This window comes from Lipotes vexillifer, unplaced genomic scaffold, assembly GCF_000442215.2.
Source record: "Lipotes vexillifer unplaced genomic scaffold, Lipotes_vexillifer_v1.1 scaffold945, whole genome shotgun sequence".
NCBI classification, from domain to species: Eukaryota; Metazoa; Chordata; class Mammalia; order Artiodactyla; family Lipotidae; genus Lipotes; species Lipotes vexillifer.
In genome coordinates this window covers 382,229-403,702 of record NW_006772158.1, presented here as the reverse complement: position 1 = coordinate 403,702, position 21,474 = coordinate 382,229, and the positions used below count along the sequence as shown (strand labels likewise).

At 37.9% G+C, this 21,474-nt stretch overlaps 1 protein-coding gene across 1 annotated transcript in view; it reads right to left on the bottom strand.

Annotated features, from left to right (window-relative positions):
- ATRX (ATRX chromatin remodeler) overlaps positions 1-21,474 on the bottom strand; it is a 247,014-nt gene that overhangs the window by 172,928 nt on the left and 52,612 nt on the right. The gene's annotated exons all lie outside the window — the stretch shown is intronic.

Genomic DNA, 21,474 nt, shown 5'->3' with positions numbered 1-21,474 from the left:
TAGGAGATGGGTCAAGAAGGATCTTGCTGTGATTTATGTCATAGAGTGTTCTGCCTATGTTTTCCTCTAAGAGTTTGATAGTTTCTGGCCTTACATTTAGGTCTTTAATCCATTTTGAGCTTATTTTTGTGTATGGTGTTAGGGAGTGATCTAATCTCATACTTTTACATGTACCTGTCCAGTTTTCCCAGCACCACTTATTGAAGAGGCTGCCCTTTCTCCACTGTACGTTCCTGCCACCTTTATCAAAGATATGTAGTATGGCAGTATTGGTAGTACTTTACTCACATTAAAATATAAGAGTTTTCTATCAACTATACTCCACAATAAAATTTTTTTAAAAAAAATAATATTGCTTTGGTTAAAAAAGAGTTTTCTCAGGCAGCCTGATTCCTCCAGCTCCATTTTTTGTTCTCAAGATTGCTTTGGCTATTCGGGGTCTTTTGTGTTTCCATACAAATTGTGAAATTTTTTGTTCTAGTTCTGTGAAAAATGCCAGTGGTAGTTTGATAGGGATTGCATTGAATCTATAGATTGCTTTGGGAAGTAGAGTCATTAAAAAAAAAAAAAAAAGAGTTTTCTGAGTGGCACGGACATATATACACTACCAAACGTAAAATAGATAGCTAGTGGGAAGCAGCCACATAGCACAGGGAGATCAGCTCGGTGGTTTGTGAACACCTGGAGGGGTGGGACAGGGAGGGTGGGAGGGAGGGAGATGCAAGAGGGAAGAGATATGGGAACATGTGTATATGTATAACTGATTCACTTTGTTAAAAAGCAGAAACTAACACACCATTGTAAAGCAATTATACTCCAGTAAAGATGTTAAAAAGAAATTCATGTAAAAAACCAAAAAAAATGTTTTCTGATTAAAATCACTCTTTTGACACACTAATCCCTTCTGAAACAGCATTTCTGAAAAGAGCAGTTTGTAATCAAAATATTTCCTACTGTAATTGTTCAAGGTTTTTCTCTTAGAAGAAAATTTAAGTTCCATCTTCTACTGAAAATAAAATCACATTAATTGTATTTTTCTTTACCATAAGACACTAAAAAAAGAAAAACAACTTCCTAAGGGAAGCAGAGGGAAGGAAATAATAAAGATTAGAGTAGAAATTAATGAAACAGGGAATAGAAAACAACAGACAAAAATCAACAAAACCAAAATAAGTTCTTTGGAAAGATGAATAAAACTGAAAAAAAAAAAACTTAGGCTAGATGGACCAAGAAAAAAAGGAGACAAGACTCAAATTACTAGAATGAAAAATTAAAGAGAGGATGTCACTACTTACCTTAAAGAAATAAAAGGATTATAAAGAAATATCATGAACAACTGTATGCCAACAAATAAGATAACCTAAATGAAATGGACAAATTCCTAAACACACACAAACTACTGAAGTTGACACAAGAATAAAGAGACAATGTGAATAGACCTATAACTGAAAAGACTGAATTGGTAATCAAAAAACTACCCACAAAGAAAAGCAAAGGTCCAGATGGTTTCACCACCAAATTACACCAAACATTCGAAAAAAAAAAAAAAAAAAGCATTAACACCAATTTTTCACAAACTCTTCTAGTAAAAAGGGAGGGAACACATCCCAACTCATTCAATGAGACCAGTATCATACCAAACCAGAAAAGATACCACAAAAAGACCAACATCACTTATGAATACAGATGTAAAACTCCTTAATAAAATACTAGCAAACTTCAAAGGAATGAAAGACATGTCTTTCTGCTACAGACTACGAGAGAATACTTGCAAAAGACATATCTAATAAAGAACTACTATCTAAAATATATAAAAAACCCAAAACTCAACAATAATAATATAAACAACATGATTAAAAGCAGGCAAAAGATCTGAAGACATTTTACCAAAGACATGCAAATGGAAAATGAGCATATGAAAAGATGCTCCACATCATATGTCATTCGGGAAGTGGAAATTTAAAAAATAAGATAACACTATATACCTATTACAATGGACAAAATGCAGAACACTGACAACACAAAATGCTGGTAAGGATGTGGAGAAACAGGAACTCTCATTCACCACTCAAAAAAATGCAAAATGGTCCAGCCACTTTTGGCAATATCTTACAAAATTAACCAAACTCTTACCACATGATCCAGCAGTCACACCCCTTGATATTTACCCAAATAAGTTGAAAATAAAGTCCACTCAAAAAACTGCACACACATGTTTTTAAATATTTTTACTTATATAAACACCTTCGAGTTCTGGCAGAGAGCGCAGTGAGAAGCGGATCACAGCCTTCTAGCCCGGGGCCCTCCAGGCCCTCTGGCCTCTGGTCGGCAGGTGAACTGGGGGGGCCCCGGGACAAGCTCAGGCTGTGTCTTACCGAGCCCCAGAGCCCTTGCCGCAGCCGCCCACTGGCAGGGCCCGAGCCTGGAAGCAGCAATGAACTGCTCCCGCAACCCCACCTCCGCGACCTAATGGCGGCGGCCCCTCGGAGCCCAGATCCCACCTACCGCCGGTCTCTTGACCCCACGCTGCAGGGGTTAGGCAAGCCTCTGGCAGGCCACCAAGAACATGGCGCCTTTGGGCGTCGGGCGTGGCAGGGCGAGAAGAATGGCGGCCACTGGAACGCTGCGGAGGGCCATTAGAGCCTTGAGGGCCCAGGAAGGGGGCTCTACGTGGACGCCAGCTCAGCCACCCTTAGGCCTTGGAGCCCGCGCGGATCCGGGAGCTGAGGTGACCTCTCTACCCCAGTTGGACGAGACTTCACCTCGTCCGGACAACGACGGACAAAGGTCTTAACGGGCCCGGAAGGTGAGCGGAGCCCCGGTCGACGACGGGTGGAACGTTAGCGGGTCATTGGGCGGTTGGTCGTCGTTCTACCAAGACCTCGATGTCGGAACATAGAAATGGTATTATAACGTACTACATGTGGCCAATAGGAAGTGCCAGGCACCCTTTGGGAAGATTTACTGGCCGTTTATAGAAGGCCTGTGTATATAATATGAAAAAGCTGCTCTCAACTTTCCCCCTAACCTTTGGAAAGAAAACTTTTTGCTACATATAGGCCTTCTAGATGTGAAGAGGTTGCCGACGTATGATAGAGTTAAAGTCACATGTCTTGTAAATGCCCATTTGTTTCTTTAAAAAAAACATAGAAAAGAAATGTCTTCTGGAAATGACTTTTCGAAATGGAGTTGTTTGACCACCTCTAGAGGCGACATCAGGAGCCACAGAAGTCCATGTTTGTTCAGTGGGTTAGAAGACATGGAATGGAAGACGTTGAGGAGGAAGGAAAGGTGGTTCTGTGCCAGACTGGTCACAGTTAGAAGACATTTGCATATTAGAACCATTGTTTTGTGTGTGCATTTTACTCCTTACTACTGTATGTGTAGTTGACAATAAGTACTTTTTTGAAATATCTAGTCTTTCTAGATCTTCTGAAGTGCCTGATATATGTTCAAAGTAGAGGTAGTAAAAAGACATTTTGTAAATATCTTTTTGTTAAAATTCGTATGAAATGTTGTTTTGTGGGGGGAGGGGTGGCCAAACCACCTTTTTGAACAGTACACAGTATGCACTGTGTTTGTTTGTGCACTGGTTCAAGGTCGCGGGGAGGAGAAGGAAGTGCAAAGAACTCTGTGCCAGTGTGTTTACAGTGAGGCAAGATATGTTCCTGCATTTTGTTTCACTTTGCTGTGTATATAGTGTATATAATGGACAAATGAGTCCTAATTTACAACATCTAGTCTTTCTAGATGTTAAAGAGGTTGCCAGTGTATGACAAAAATATAGTAAATAATACATTTTGTGTTAAAATTTCTAGGAAAGATTGTCTTCTGAAAATTTGAGCATGATAGCCCTCTGGGTGGGTGGAGGGGGGAGAGAGAGAAGGGGGTTGGTCTTAAAATGGCTAGAATGCTGGTATTTTGAAGACAGTTTCAGATTACAACTGTTACATGTGTGCCGTTTATTCAGTACTGCTCTGTATATAGTGGACAAATTAAGTCCTTATTTGAAACATCTAGTCCATCTAGATGTTTAGAAGTGCCCAACGTATGTTAAATGTAGAGGTAGTAAAATATCACTTTGTAAATATATTTTTGCTAAAATTCACAGGAAGTACTGTCTTTGGGAATGTTAAATGTTAAACCACCTCTCTGAGCAGTATACTATTGTCTATACTTGTTCAGTGGTTTGGAGGAGGGAGGGAAAGAATTGCAAAAGGTAATATGCTAGTGTGTTCATACCAGGACATTTTCAGACAAAACCATTTTTTGTATGTTCATTTTGTTTTGCTGTGTATATAGTGTATATAATGGACAAATTGAGTCCTAGTTTTGCAACATCTAGTCTCTAGATGTTAAAGGGGTTGCCAGTGTATGACAAAGTAGTAAAATTAGCACATTTTGTATACTTTATTGAAATTCATAGGAAAGCTTGTCTTCTGTAAATGACTTTTGGATATGAATTTGTTCAGCCACCTCTAAGCATTACATATGCATGTACTTGTCCAATGGATTGGCGGTGGAGAGAAGAAGTGATGGAGGAAATGGTTCAGGCCAAAATGGTCATATTTAGAAGATACCTCAGATTATAACCATTGTTACATGTATGCAATTTTATTTAACAGTGCTGTGTACATAGTGGACAAGTAAGTTCTTATATGAAATATCTATTCTTTCTAGATGTTTAGAAGTGCTTGATGTATTTAAAAGTAGTTTTAGTAGAATAATGCTTCTTGTAAATAGCTTTTAAAAACTGATGGGAAATACTGTTTTTGGAAATGGAATTGTTAAACCTCCTCTCTGAACAGTATACTCTGTGCTTGTTCATTGGGTTTAGGGAGGTGGGAGGGAAGACTGCAAAAGATGTTTTGCTAGCAGGTACTAGAACATTTCAACTTATCCATTGCTCTATATGTTACATGCATTTTGTTTAACTTTACTGTATATATTTTGTATATACTGGACCAATGGGTCCCAATTTTATAATATCTAGTCTCTAGATATTAAAGAGGTTGCCAATGTATGACAAAAGTAGAGTTAGTAAACTAACACATTTTGTACACTGTGTTAAAATTCATTGAAAGGCCATCTTCTGAAAAGGGCCTTTGGAAGTGAAATTGTAAATCACATCTAAGTGACATCTGTGCCTGTACTTGCCCAATGTTGGATGGATGGAAGAAAGGAGGTACTGGGAGAAATGAAGTGTTCTAGATTAGAATGTTCCTATGTAGAAGACACTTTCAGACCTAACCATTGTTACATGTGTGTAGTTTATTCAACACTACTGTGTATATAGTGGACAAACTTTAGTCCTTATTTGAAACATCTAGTCTTTCTAGATGTTTAGAAGTGCACAAAGTATGTTAAAAGTAGAGGTAGTGAAGTAACATATTTTGTAGATATATCCTTTTGTTAAAATTCATATGAAATACTGTCTTTTAGAAATGGAGTGATCAAAATGATCAAACCACCTCTCTGAGCAGTACACATTATTTTATTTGTGCTGGTTCAGGGAGAAAGAAGAAAGTGTAAAGGGCTTTATACCAAGACTAACCATTGTCTGGTGTGTCTCTGCGTTTTGTTTTACTTGGCTGTGTACATAGTGTACATAAAGGACAGAGGGTCCAAATTTACAACATCTAGTCTTCCTAGATGTTAAAGAGGTTGCCAGTGTATGACAAAAATAGCCGATAAATACATTGTGTACACTTCGTGTTAAAATTCACAGGAAAGACTTCTGAAAACAACTGGAGGAAGTAAAATTGTTAAAATCCCCTCTAAACATTACAGATGCTTATTATTCTTGTCCACTGGGTTGATAGAGATGAGAAGGGGAAGCTTCTAGGCCAGAGTGTTCCTGTTTAGGAGACACTTTGTGACTATAGCCTTTGTGTGCAGTTTCTTCAGTGCTACTACATGTATACATAGTGGACAAACTTAAATCTGTATTTGAAACATCTAATCTTTCTAGATGTGTAAAAGTACACAACATATGTTGAAAACAGTTAAAAGTAACACCTTTTAACTATGTTTTTTCTGTTAATTCATAGGAATGGTTGTATTGGGGGAGTGGAAATTGTTAAACTTGAGTCTTGTAGAGTATGCTGACTATTCACTGGGTGGTGGGGAGGCGGGAGCAGACAAGGAAGGAAGTACAGAGAAGGGATATGTGCCCATGAGTCTTTAGACAAGTTCAGATTGTCTAACCATTGTTCTATTTGTGTGTTTTAGTTAATATTGCTGTGTATCAAAGAATAAGCAAGTCCTAATGCCCAAAGTATATTAAAAGTAGAGGTAGTAAAATAACCCCTTAATAAATGCCCTTTTGTTGGTTTTTAGGAAGGGCTGTGTCTTCTGGGAGCATCTATGTTAATCCACCTCTTGGAGCTAGATATAGTCCTGTACTTAGTTGCTGATATGCTGGAGGAGGGGTAAGAGGAAGGGTGAAGGGAAGGGCTCTTAGCTAATATCTCCATATCTAGAAGACAGTTTTAGGTTATAACCATAGGTCTAAATGTGCATTTTTGTAAAGTACCAATGCTTACTATGGACAAGGTTCATTCATTATTTTGCAACATCTAGGCTTTTTAGAAGTCCTGAGGTGACAATGTATGATAAAAAGTAGAGCTAGTGAATTAACCAATTTGTAAATATCTTTGTTATAATTGGTAAAAAAGTAGCATCTTGGACATGGAATTGTTAAACCATCTGAGAAATGTACACCAGGACTTGTTCATTAGGTTGGCAGCAGAGGGGCAGAAGGAAGTATAAAAGGGAGGGAAGTATGTGAATGTGTTCCTTTTTATATTTTGATGATAACCATTGATGTGTGTGCATCTCTTAGCTGTACTATAGGAATACATTGTTAAGTAATTCAGTGGAAACATACCTCCTTGCTAATACTTTAATAGTTTAGATCAGATAATGAATCCTCTTAAAAGCATTATACTTTGGGTACTCTGTTGCTTTATGCCTCATTTTTAATTGAACATTAAGGGAATGTAGTATTTTAATCATAACTCTGACAATATCTTTATCTAGAGGCCTGTTGCCATTTTTGTCTTTTCTGAAGTTTTTGTCGCCAAAAAAGGATTACATTTTTTTTCCTTCCAGATTGAGTTGGTGTAGTGTATTTTTGGTTATCAAAATACTCATAGCTTTGGGACTTTGAAATGGTAAATATTCATGATGTGTGAAAAAGCATGATACATAACTGAATAATCTTAATTACATAAAAATGGATGCTTAGTTGTGTTTAAATACACAAACGAGACCTAGAAGGACACATCAAATGGTAAACTGCTTGTGATGGAGGATGCCTTTGTTTTTTGCTTCTTGTGTTCTTTGGTTTCCTATTATGCACATGTTAACTTTTAAGAAATAAATGTTATTTTGAAAACCTTAAGAAAAAAGAAAACACCTTCATAAGTAGCTTTTTTCCCATAATTGTCAAAATTTGGAAGCAACCAAGATATCCTTCAAAAGGTGAATTGGATAAACTGTGTTACATCCAATCAATGGAATAATATTCAGCTCTAAAAAGAAATGAGCTACCAAGCCATGAGAAGACATGAAGGAACTTTAAATTTATTGTATAGTACTATGTGAAAAAAGCCAATCTGAAAAGATTACATACTGTACGATTCCAACTATATGATGTTCTGGAAAAGACAAAACTATGGAGACAGTAAAAAGATCAATGGTTGCCAGGGATTTGGGGGCGGGGACAGGGGGAAGGATGGATAGATGGGACAGAGGATTTTTAGTGCACTTGAGACAGGAGGGAGGGTGGCAGGGCACAATCATTAAAAGAATGAGAGCCACTGAGGATACAACAAAAACTGGTTAGAACCAAGTAGGCCCAAGATGGTGGAAGATTCGACTTCCAGTAGACCTTAAGCCTTGTTATACACTCACTGTAATACATTAGCATGCTAAATGACACACCCACAAGGCACCATGACAGTTCCTAGGCTAACCATAAAAGGCCAAAAAGTAGGCAGTGACTCAATTCCTGGAAATCCCTGCCCCTTCCCCAAAATAGTTGGAATAATCCTCTTACTCATTAGCCTATGAAATTACCAAACCCATAAAAATAAACACCCCCACACCCCAGGGCCTCTCTACTTCTGAGGTGGCCCACACCTTATGGATTGTGTAGCTCCCAGGGCTGCTCTTACCTTCTGAGATGAACCGCATTCTGCCTACAGAATGTGTATCTCGCTCAATAAACCTACTTTCACTTCACTATGGCTCACTCTTGAATTCTTTCCTGCACGAAGCCAGGGACCTTCACTTGGCAACACATCCCAGGAACTCACCCAAGACCTGGAACATGACCATCCTCTTGCACCCCATTTTCCTGCAACATCTTTACAAAGGAAGAGGAAGAAGGTGGTCTTCTCTCCTTTCCCACTTTTCCTTTGATTGTAAAAATGTAGCCAACTTAGTTCTCAGGGCACAGCCCTCTTGCCTGCCTGCTTGTATACTTCACATGCATCTTACATTAATAAATCTACTTCTTGCCTGTCACTTTGCCTCTCGCTGAATTCCTTCTGTTATGAGACATAAAAATCTGAGCTTCACTGAGTCCTGAGACCAGGTGTGCGGTTTCAGCTTGGGAGGGTTTGAGTTCCCTCCTAAGCCAGAGGTTGCAGGTTCAAGTCCCATCTGAGGCACAACTGGGTTTTAGTCCCATCTGAGGCGGGATTGGGTTCAAGTCCCAATCTGAGGTGTACGGTTTCACAGTGAAACTAACCTGTATGATACTATAATGATAGATGTCATTATACATTTGTCAAAATCCCTAGAATGTACATCAAGAGTGAAATCCAATGTAAGCTATGGGTTTTAGATGATAATGACTTGTCACTCACTGTAGGCTCATCAACTGTAACAGATGTACAACTGTGGTGCAGGATGTTTACAGTGGGGGAGGCTGTGCATGTGTGTGGACGCATAATAGGAAATTTCTGTACATTCCACTCAATTTTTCTGTGTACCTAAAACTGCTCTAAAGAATATAATTTATTTTTTTAAACTCTTAATAAAGGGAACTTCCACAACAAGCTACAAAATACCCACAGGTAACATCATACTTAATGGTAAAAGACTGAATGCTTTTGCTCTAAGATCAGAATACGAGAAGGAAATCCTCTCCTGCCACTTCCATTTAACACTGTAATGGAGATTCTAGCCAGAGCAAGTAAGCAAGAGAAAAGAAATAAAAGGCAGCCAGACTGAAAAGGAAGAAGTAAAACTGTCTTTGGAGACATTATCTTGAATAGAGAAAGTCCCAAGAAATCCATTAAAAATATTACAACTAGTAAATGAGTTCAGAAAGGTTGAAGGATGTGAGAACAATATACAGAAGTCAACTGTATTTCTGTACACTTGCAAAGAATGATCTGAAAATAAAGAAAACAATCCATTTATAACACCATCAAAAAGAATAAAATGCTTAGGAATAAATTTAACAAGAGAAGTTAAAAACTTATACTCTGAAAACTACAAAACATCATTGAAAGAAATTAAAGACTTAAATCAATGGTAAAACACTGCATGGTCATGACATAAAAGACAACATTAAGATGGCAATACTCCACAAATTGATCTACAATTTTTAAAAAAAGGCAATCCCTGTCAGAATCTCACTTGACTTCTTTGTAGAAATTGACAAGCTCATTCTAAAATTCACGTAGAATAAAAATGGACCCAGAATAGTCAAAAAAACCTTCAAAAGGAAAAACAAAATAGGAAGACTCGCACTTCAAGATTTTAAAACTTAGTGTAAAACAACTAAAATCAGTACAGTGTACTACAGGCAAAAGAACAGATATAAGAATCAGTCGAAAATAAATGAAAGTTCAGAAATAAACCCATATATCTATGGTCAACTGATTTTCAACAGCATGCCAAGACCATTCAAAAAAGGGAATAGTCTTTTCAACAAACAGTATGGCACAAATGTGTATCCACATGCAAAAAGTTAAGTTGGAGACCTGCCTTACACCACATACAAAAATTAACTCTAAATGCATCATTAAAAACCTAAACATAAGAGCCTAAACTATAAAACTCTTTGAAGAAAATATTGGGGTAAATCTTTGTGACCCCAGATTTAGAAACAGATCCTTAGACATGACACCATAAGTATGAGCAACAAGAATAAAAATAGATATGCTGGACTTTATCAAAACTAAAAACATTTGTGCTTCAAAGGACATCATCAAGAAAATTAAAGAAATACATACATATACACAACAGAATGCTATTCAGCCTTAAAAGGGAAGAAAATTTTGATACATGCTACAACACTGATTAACCTTGAAGACATTATGCCAAGTAAAATAAGCCAGATACAAAAGGACAAATACCGTATGACCCCACTTATATGAGGTTCCTAAAGTAGTCATATTCATAGAGAAAGAACGTAGAATAGTGGTTGCCAGGGACTGGGGGTAAAGGGGATTGGGAAGTTAGTGATTTTAATGGGTACAGAGTTTCAGGTAGAGAAGACGAAAAAGTTCTGGAGATGGATGGTAGTGATGGTTACACAACAGTGTGAATGTAATTAATGCCATAGAACTGTATACTTAAAATTGGTTAAAATAGTAAATTTTATATTGTGTTTATTTTATCATAATAAAAGTCTAGAATATATAAAGAATTCTTATAAATCAATGATAAATCAATTAAAAATGAGCAAAGGATCTAAATAGATAATTCTCTAAGGAATATATACAAACTACCAATAAGCACATGAAGAGATGCTCAACATCATTAACAATTAGGCAAAATGAAAACCAAAACCATAATAAGACACGACTTCACATGTACTACGATGGCTAAAATTAAAAAGTCATAACAACTACTGTTGGCAAGGATGCAGAGAAATCAGAATCCTCATACACTGCTGGGGGGAATGTGCAATGGTGTAGCCACTTTGGGAAACAGTTTGATATTTCCTCAAAGGATTTAACAGAGTTACCATATAACTCAGCAATTCCACTCCTAAGAGAAATGAAAATATATGGCCACACACAAACTTGTTCACAAATGTTTATAGCAGCATTATTCATAATAGCCAAAAGGTAGAAACAAGATGTTATTGTCCATCAACAAATCAAAGAAATGTGGTATATCCATATAAAGGAATGTTATTTGGTCATAAAAAGAAATGAAGTACTAATATGCACTACAACATAAATACACCTTGAACACATTACACTAAGTGAAGGAAGCCAGTCACAAAGAACCACATGTAGTAGAATGCCATTCATAAGAAAGTCTGAAATAGGGAAATCTATAAAGACAAGAAAGTAGATTAGTGGTTGCTTAAGGCTGGGGGTACGGGGTAATATCTAAAGAGTACAGAGTTTCTTTTTCAGGTGATAATAACATTATAATATTTACTGTGGTGACGGCTGCATGTATTTGTGAACATACTAAAAACTACTGAATTGCACACTTTAAACTGGTGAATTGTATGGTAAGTAAATTATATCTCAATAATGGTGTTAAAAGTTTTAGTAGTCATTAGGGAAATGCAAATTAAAACCACACTGAGATATCACTAGGTATCTATCAGAATGTCTAAATTTTTTTTAAAATAGTGGTAAAACCAAATGCTAGAGAGGATGCAGAGAAATTGATCCTTCTTACATTGCTGTGAGAATATAAAATGGTATAGCCACTCTGGAAAACAATTTAGGAGTGTCCTTAAAAAAAAAAGAACATGCAACCATCCTATGACGCACCAACTCCACTCCTGGGTATTTATCCCAGAGAAATGAAAACTTATGTTGACACAAAAACCTGCACACTAATGTTTACCAGCAGCTTTATTTGTAACAGCCCAAATCTGGGATCATCCCAGATGTCCCTTAATGGGTAAATGGTTAAACTGTGGTACATCCATACCATAGAAAACTACACATTGCAATAAAAAGGAGAGAACTATTGACACATGCAACAACCTGGCTGAATCCCAAGGGAATTGATTGCTAAGTGAAAAAACCCAATCCCCAAATGTCATATACTATAGGATTCCATTTATAGAACATGTTTAAAATGAAAAACAATTTAGAAATGGAGGACAAATTAGTGATTTCCAGGTGTTAGGCACAGGTAGGAGTAGGGGTAGGGAGTTGAGCATGATTATAAAAGGGCAAGATAAGGAATCTGCATGTTGACTGTGGTGGTGGATACATGAATCAACTCAAGGTAATCAAACTGTATAGAACTTAACAAAAACACAAAAGTACAAGTAAACCTGAGGAAATCTATATCAGATTGGTAAATATCAATAACGTGGTTAACTGACAATATGTTATACTCCTGTAGAATGCTGCTATCGTGAGAAACTGGGAAAAGTGTGTAAGAGCTGTGTGTGTGTTACAACTGCATATGAATCTACATCCATCTCAATAAAAATACCACTTTAGGGAAAAAACTCAGAAAACTAGAGGAGGGGAACTTCCTCAACTTGACATAATATTTACAAAAATCTTATACAGTAACCATCATACTTAATGGTGAAAGAGTTGAACGCTTTCCCACTAACATCAGAAACACCAAGATGTCTGCTATCATCATTCTTCTTCAACATAATAATGGAAAATACAGAAAGTCCTACCCAGCATAATGAGGCAAGAAAAGGAATTAAAAGGCAAAGAGATGGAACGGAAGAAATAAACATGACCCTATTTGCAGACAACCAGATTAGGTAGAAAATTCCAATAAATCTAAAAGATGAAAAAGAAGCTACCTAGAGCAAGTTCACAGGATACAAGGTCAACATAAAAAACAACTGAATTCCTGCAATGAACAATTGGAATCTGAAATTTAAAAACCAGGGAATTTAAAATAGCACCACAAAAATGAAGTAAGAAGGTAAAAATGTATCAAAGTATGTGCAAGATTAGTATATGGCTAACTACAAAACACTGGGCCAACTGAGAGTTTCTATCAACTTTTTTTTCTCTATCATCAAACATTCCTATTCTTTACATGTATTTGGTGGATAACTACACAGATTTATTTGGGAAAGGATCTGAAGAGCAAGTGTTCTGCACACTTTTTATTTTTCAATGTTTTCTATTCTCAGATTGGATAATTTCTATTAGACTATCATCAAATTTACTGACACTACTACAGCTATCTCTAATCTCCTGTTAAGTACAAACAATGATTTGTTATTCAGAAATTTATTTTTCAGTTCTAGAATTTCAAATTGGTTCTTTTTTACATTTTCTATGTTTGTACTGAGATTTCTTACCTGTCCATTCAACATAAATGTATTTGCTTTATTATACTAAAGCATAGTTGCAATCGCTGCTTTAATATTCTTGTTTGCTAATTTCAACATTTGAGACATATGTGGATTGTCTCTACTGCTTGCCTTTCCTTTTGAACATGAGTCACAATTTCCTCTTTTTATTTCAGATTGGGTACTGGACATTTTTAAAGATACAGTGAAAACACTACATGCCGTTACAGTTGTTATTTTTGTTAATAGCGGATAGTTAACTTACCTGAAATCAAACCCAAAAATATATACCCTCTAGTGTAAGCAGCTGAAAGCTTTATTCTGTTCTTTTAGCCCTAACTGGGCTACCTAGAATCTGGGCTGCACTTGTGAATCAACCAGATATGGCAAGAGTTTTTGCAGGTTTCAGAGCTCCCAAACTGTAGCTCTCTTCTAGGTGGGGTCTCCCCTCTCATTTTACTAAACCTACTGTGGTCTCCCTAAATTCCTTTATGCCTCATCAAGAATGCAGGTTTCCATTCAACTCTTTTAATTGAAGAATAATTAACTTAATATATTAGTTTTAGGTGCACATCATAGTGATTCAATATTTTATAGGTTACAAGATGACCACCCCTACAAGTCTAGTTATCATCTGTCACCATACAAAGTTATTACAATATTGATGACTATTAATTTTTCTTTAAATGTTTGATAGAATTCACCTATGAAGCCAACTGCTCTTCAACTTTTGTTTGTTGGAAGTTTTTTGATTACTAATTGAATTTCATTAGTAATCAGTCTGTTCAGATTTTGTATTTCTCCATGATTCAGTCTTGAAAATTCTAAGTTTCTAGGAATTTATCCATTTCTTTGATGTTGTCCAATTTGTTGGCACAACAGTCTCTTAGGATTCACTGCATTGATGTGGTATAAGTTGTTACTTTTCCTCTTTCCTTTCTCATTTTATTTATTTGGACTCTTTTTTTTCATGAGTCTGACTTAAGGTTTTTCAATTTTCAAAAAGAAAACTAGCTCGTAGTTTCATTGGTCTTTTCTATTATTTTTTAGTCTCTATTTCATTTATTTCTGCCCTGATCTTTATGGTTTATTTCCTTCTACTAACTTTGGGTTTTGTTTGCTCTTCTTTTTCTAGCTCCTTTATATTAAGAAAAGCATGATGCTCAAAAGGAAATCTATAAATTAGACTTCCTCAAAATTTAAAACTTTCACTCTGCAAAAGACCCTGTTAAGAGGAAGAAGACGAGCTATCAGTTGCATTATTTCCAATCTGACCTTTATTATTTCCTTCCTTTTACTAAGTTGGGACTTGTTCTGTTCTTCTTTTTCTAGTCCCTTTAAATGTAAAGCTACATTTTTTTTAATTTGAGATTTTTCTTTTTTCTTGAAGTTGGCCTGTATCACTATAATCTTCCCTCTTGGAACTGCTTTTGCTGCATCCCATAGATTTTGGAAAGTTGTGTTTCCATTTTCATGTGTCTCAAGGTATTTTTTAATTTCCTCTTTGATTTCTTCGTTGATGCATTGGTTTTGTAGCATTTTGTTTATTACCCCAGCTTTCTTTTCGTTTCCTTTTGCATTGAATACCTTTTTCAATCCCTTCAGTATCACTCTGTTTGTCTTTAGATCTGAAGTGAGTCTTGTAGGCAGCATATAAATGGATCTTGCTTTTTAATCCATTCAGCCATCTCTATTTCGATTGGAGCATTTAGTCAATTTATATTTAAAGTGGTTATTGATAAGGATGCACTTATTGCCATTTTGTTAATTATTTTCTGCTTGTTTTTATAGTTATTCTCTATTCCTTTCTTCTCTTGGTTTCTTCCCTTGTAGTTTTTTTTTTAATATTTTATTAATTTATTTTTTGGCTGCCTTGGGTCTTAGCTGCAGCGCACGGGCTTCTCTCTAGTTGTGGCGTGTGGGCTCTCTAGTTGCAGCACACAGGCTCAGTAGATGCAGCGCGCAGACTTAGTTGCCCCGTAGCATGTGGCATCTTAGTTCTCTGACCAGGGATCAAACCCACGTCCCCTGCATTGGAAGGCAGATTCTTAAACACTGGACCACCAGGGAAGTCTCTTTCCTTGTAGTTTGATGATTTTCTTTACGTTTGGGCTCCTTTATTTTTTGTTTACCTATTGTAGGTTTTGGGTTTGCAGTTACCATCAGGTTGATACATGTGCACACATACACACACACACACATCGATTTAATTTAGGCTGACAGTTGCTTAAGTTCAAATATATTCTGAAAGTACTACATTTTTACTACCCCCCCAACATTTTGTTTCTGACATGATATTTTACAACTTTATACTTTGTGTATCCCTTAGCTACTTATTGTAGTTATAGTTTATTTTACTACTTTTTGTCTTTTAACCTTCCTACTAGCTTTGTAAGTGGCTGATTTACTATATATTTACCTTTACCAGTGAGATTTTTTTCTTTCATATATTTTCTTATTTCTAGCTATTGCCTTTTCTTTTCCACCTAAGAATACATTTTAACATTTCTTGTAAGGCCATTTTAGTGGTACTGAACTCCTTTAGGTTTTGCTTGTCTGGGAAACTCCATCTCTCCTTCAATTCTGAATGATAACCTTGCCAGGTAGAGTATTCTTGGTTGGAAGTTTTTTTACTTTCAGTACTTTAAATATATCATGCCACCCCCTTCTGGCTTGCAGAGTTTCTGCTGAAAAATCAGCTAATAATTTTATGGGATTTTCCTTGTATATGATTAGCTGTTTTTCTCCTGCTGCCCATAAAATTCTCACTTTATCTTTTGCCATTTTACTTACATGTCTTGGTGTGGATCTCTTTGGGTTCACCTTGTTTGGGACTCTGTGATTCTTGTACCTAGATGTCTGTTTCCTCTCCCAGACTAGGGAAGTTTTCAGACATTATTTCTTTAAGTAAATTTTTTGTCCCTTTCTCTCTCTCTTCTCCATCTGAGACCCCTACCCCTACTATGAGAATGTTAGTACTCCTGATGTCCTAGAGATCCCTTTTCTTTTTTTTTTTTTTTTTTTGCAGTACACAGGCCTCTCACTGTTGTGGACTCTCCCATTGCGGAACACAGGCTCCAGATGTGCAGGCTCGGTGGCCGTGGCTCACGGGCCCAGCCGCTCCGCAGCATGTGGGATCCTCCCGGACCAGGGCATGAACCCGCATCCCCTGCATCGGCAGGCAGACTCTCAACCACTGCGCCACCAGGGAAGCCCCCAGAGATCCCTTAAACTCTCATTTTTTAAAATTCTTCTTTTTTTCTGTTCTGGTTGGGTGATTTCCACTATTCTGTCTTCCAAATCACTGATGTGTTCTACTGTATCAACTAATCTGCTTTTAATTTCCTCTTCTGTATTTTCCAATATTGTGTTCTTCAGTTCTGACTTTCTTTTTTATATTTTCTCTTTGTTGAAGTTCTCACTGTGTTCCTCCATTCTTCTCCCTAGTTTGGTAAGCATCTTTATGACCATTTCTTTGAATTCTTTATCAGGTAAATTACTTATCTCCATTTCATTAAGATTTTTTTCTGCAGTTTTATCTTGTTCTTTCACTTGTAACATATTCCTCTGTCCCCATTTTGTTTGACTTTGTGTTTCTTTTTATACATCAGGCAAAACAGGTACCTCTCCCAGTCTTGAAGGCATAACCTCAGTTAAGAGCATCCCCTGTGTAGTCTGCATGTGCCAGGCAGCTTTGGCAAGCCGGCTGGAGCCTAATAAGTCATGAGCCGGGGGGTCCTGGGGCACTGTATACTCAGGATGCCTTGGTAGGACGCCTATAGCTTGTGTAGGCCAGAGGTATGCTGAGGTGGCCTTGGAAGGCCAGCTAGAGAATGTGGACTATGTTCCCACTTGTGATATCAAGGTAAAGGAGGAACACAAAAAATGGTGCTCTCTAGCACCTTCAACATTGGAGACAGTTCCAGCAGTTCCCTGCCCATTTAGCAGACACTCTAGGGTCAGTAAGTGGATTTCCTTCATGTATAGTCTAGATACCCTTTAAACCACTGTTTTTTCTCTGTGCCCCAGGGGAGGCAGGTGTGTACACAGGCCCCTTAGTGATATCCCTCGCCACGGCAGTACACCACACTGAAGTGGGGCTCCCATCAATACTCTCTCTCTGTGTCTCCTACCAATCTCTATGCGGTCCTTGTATCATTTGTTGTGGAGAAGCTGTTTAATCAGACCTCAGTTCTTCTGCAAGAGGCATCGCTCTTTACGTAGCTATAGATTCGGTGTGTCTGTGGGGAGGGGTGAGATCAGGGTCTTCCTACACCACCACCTTGGACCAAATGCTGAGTTTTATGCTGGTTCAACCTTAGTCGCAAGAAGGCTATCAGAAGTAGTGGGGTTGCAAGCTCAAACAGCATATCCAGAAGGACAGAGCTATCCAAGTCTTAAATTCCACTGATGGAGCTAACTGGCACCTTTCCTAAGGAAAAAAGGCTTAACAATTGGGAATTCAGCCATTAATACTTCTTTCTTCCATGGGTTGACCCTACTCCAGTTTGTGTATGTTTTGTGTCACTGTTCAGTTTCCTCACATCATTGTGTTCAGTATTTTGGCCAGAATTAATAATTGGTATCTGTGAGAGATATCTGTTTATCCATACAGAGCTACTCTGCCACTACCAGAAGCAGAACTCACCAACTAACTACTGAATATAGAACTGTGACACTATGATTTCATTCTAAAGACAAAAGGAACTTTAAACAAATATTTAACACTAGTTAGGTTTCTTTATTGTGATGGTTTGGTTTGCAAATTTGAAACCACATGGATACAATGAAGACTAATCAACTGAGTACATAAACTGAGGATAACGGGAGCCACCTTTCTGTTGCAGTAAGAAGTTAAAATACAAAAAGAGAAAGACTAGAATGATGTATGTAGTCCAAAGTAAAATTAAAAGTATCAAAATCAGTGCATGAAAACATAACACATATACTGGCTTTCTCTGCTAAAGGGCCTGGAAGCAGACATCCTGGCGGCAATGAGCACATCATACACCCAGATATTGCTTTCTAAACACCATATCCCACTAAAAGGAATCAGAACTCCTTGGAGAAATAACTGATTCCAGGGCTGGGGAAGGGACAGTGCAAAGTAAATAATGAACATCTTGTGAGAGCATAAAGTAAGAAAGTGCTCAAGGTTGATGAAGACTTGTGAAAATGTCTGCAGGAGCCATACAAAAGGGGTTCCCACTAGCCAATACTGGTACAATTTGGATATTAAAATAATGACAGTAAGAAAATGTTCATGTAAAAAGAAAAAAATTAATATATACTAATATAAACAAATAAATACAGAGCGCAGAAATGTAAACTTCTCCCTTATAGTAATATGCCAACTAAAACATAGGAGGAATGATAGATCAGAACATCATGATTTTGAACCCATCATAGTAACATATCATTGAGCCAAGAATCGTGAGTGGATGTGGTGTAGGCAGAATTTCTAGGAATGGTCCCCAAGATTTCATGACCCCGAATCTTCAGAACCTGTGAATGTGAGGAAATAACACTCCCATGGTTTTGCTATGCAAAATGGCACAGTTGACCTTAAAAATGGGAGCTCACTGGGAAGTGGTGAGAAGGAGGGGGTCTAATCTAATCACATGAGACCTTTAAAGTAGAAAAATGACTCCAGCTCATGCAGAAGGTGCAGAGAAGCAAGCAAACGGATAAGTCAGAGAAATTCAGAGCATGAGGAAGACACAATGTGTTTTTGATGTCTTTGTAGATGGAGGGGGCCATGTGAGAGGAAATTAAGGAGCTGAGAGGATCCTGGCCAATAGTCAGCAAGAAATGGGGACCTCAGGCCTACAACAATGAACTGAATTCTGCCAACAACCTGAATGAGCATGGAAATGGATTTTTCCACAGAGTCTCCAGAAAGGAATATATTCTTACTGTCACTTTGACTTAGACCTTGTGATTCCCTTAGCAGAGCTCATCAAAATCCACCTAGACTCCAAACCTACAGAACTATGAGATAATAAATTTGGGTTGGGACTTCCCTGGTGGTGCAGTGGTTAAGAATACACCTGCCAATGTGGGGGATGCAGGTTTGATCCCTGTTCCAGGAAGACCCCACATGCTGCAGAGCAACTAAGCCCATGTGCCACACTACTCAACCTGCGCTCTAGAGTCTGCAAGCCACAACAACTGAGCCCACATGCCACAACTAGTGAAGCCTGCACACCTAGAGTCCTAGAGTCCATGCTCCACAACAAGGGAAGCCACTGCAATGAGAAGCCTGCACACCACAACGAAGAGTAGACCCCGCTTGCCACAACTAGAGAAAGCCCACGTGCAGCAACGAAGACCCAATGCAGCCATAAATAAATAAATAATCTGGGTTGTTTTAAGCTGCCAAGTTTGTGGTAATTTGCAGTAAGAAACCATAAAAGCTAACTTCTGATGATGAAAAGAATACCTAAGGAGGCTTCCCTGGTGGCGCAGTGGTTGAGGGTCTGCCTGCCGATGCAGGGGACACGGGTTTGTGCCCGGTCTGGGAGGATCCCACATGCCGTGGAGCGGCTGGGCCTGTGAGCCATGGCCGCTGGGCATGTGCGTCTGGAGCCTGTGCTCCGCAATGGGAGAGGCCACAGCAGTGAGAGGCCCGCGTACCGCAAAAAAAAGAAAAAAAAAAAACCTAAGTTAATTTCAAAGTAATCTTCAACAAATTAGTTACAAAGGAATAAATCATACCTTTACATTGGCTTAACCTAGAAAAACAACCATAACCAAGTAACCTAAGTTAACATCACCAATAAACGGGGAGATTACATCACGTGCCTTATGATATGTATGGACAAGAACATAATGCCACTTACACAGCAATCCTGCCAAAAATTAAAAATCCCAATCTAATTATAACTAATCAGACAAATCCACATTGAGGGACAACCACCAAAATAATATATCTGTACCTTTGAAAAGTGTTATGGTTCCAGCTTGTTTCAGATATGAAAAGGCTAAATACCAGATAACTATATACAATGTGGCATCTTCAACTGGATCCTGGACTTGGGGGGCGGGGGGGAAGTTACCTATGAAAACACTGTTGGGGCAATTTATGAATTAAGACTACGGACTGTGGATTAGATAAAAGTACATATTTCATTTTATTCACCTATTTATCCCTCCCATTGTTATTTGTAACTTCCTGTATTTTGGTGTCACCATTTCGAATTATTTTCCTTCTCATTTAAGAAAACCCTTTAGTATTTCCTCTAGTGTCGGTGTGCTGACATCAAGTTCTCACTTTTTATCTTTACTCCACCTTCACTTTTCAAAGATGTTTTCAATGAGAAAACTTTGACGCTGGCAATTATTTTCACTTCTCACTTTAAATAAATCATTTCTTCATCATCCAGCTTCTAAAATTCCTGTCGTCAAATGAGCTATCCGTGTTACTATTGTTCAGAAACATTCAACATTCAAAAAGCAAAGACATTTTTCCTCTGGCTGCTCCTAAGATTGTTCTCTTTGTTTTCGTTCTTTAGGAGTTTAATTATGATATTCATAGTTGTAGTTTTCTATTTATCCTGCGTGGGGTTCACAGTGTTTCATGAACCTACAGCTTGATGGCTTTCTTCACTTTTATAAAATGCTCAGTAAGGGACTTCTCTGGTGGTCCGGTGGTAAAGAACCCGCCTTACAATGCAGGGGATGCAGGTTCGATCCCTGGTCAGGGAGCTAAGATTCCACATGCCATGGGGCAACTAAGCCTGTGAGCCACAACTACTGAGCTTGCGCACCTCAACAAGAGAGCCCGCACACCTCAACAAGAGAGCCTGCATGCTGCAAACTACAGAGCCCTGGAGTCTGCGCGCCACAACTAGAGAAGAGAAAATCCTCACGCCACAGCTAGAAAGAAGCCTGAGCACCACGATGAAAGAGCCGACACACCACAACAAAGTCCTGACACAGCCAAAAATAAATAAAATAAATAAATAATAAATAAATCTTTAAACAAAAGAAAGAAAATGCTCAGTGAATATCTCATCAAACTCAGCTTCTGACCCATTCTCTCTTTTCTCCTTCTGGTACTCTAATTACACATATGGCTGAACTTTTCACTGTGATCTACCACTCTTCACCCTTTTTGTATATACTGTGTTTGTGTGCAAGTACGTGTGAATGTGTGTGTGTGTGTATTCACCTCTTATATATGTGGCTGCCCTTAAAAACCT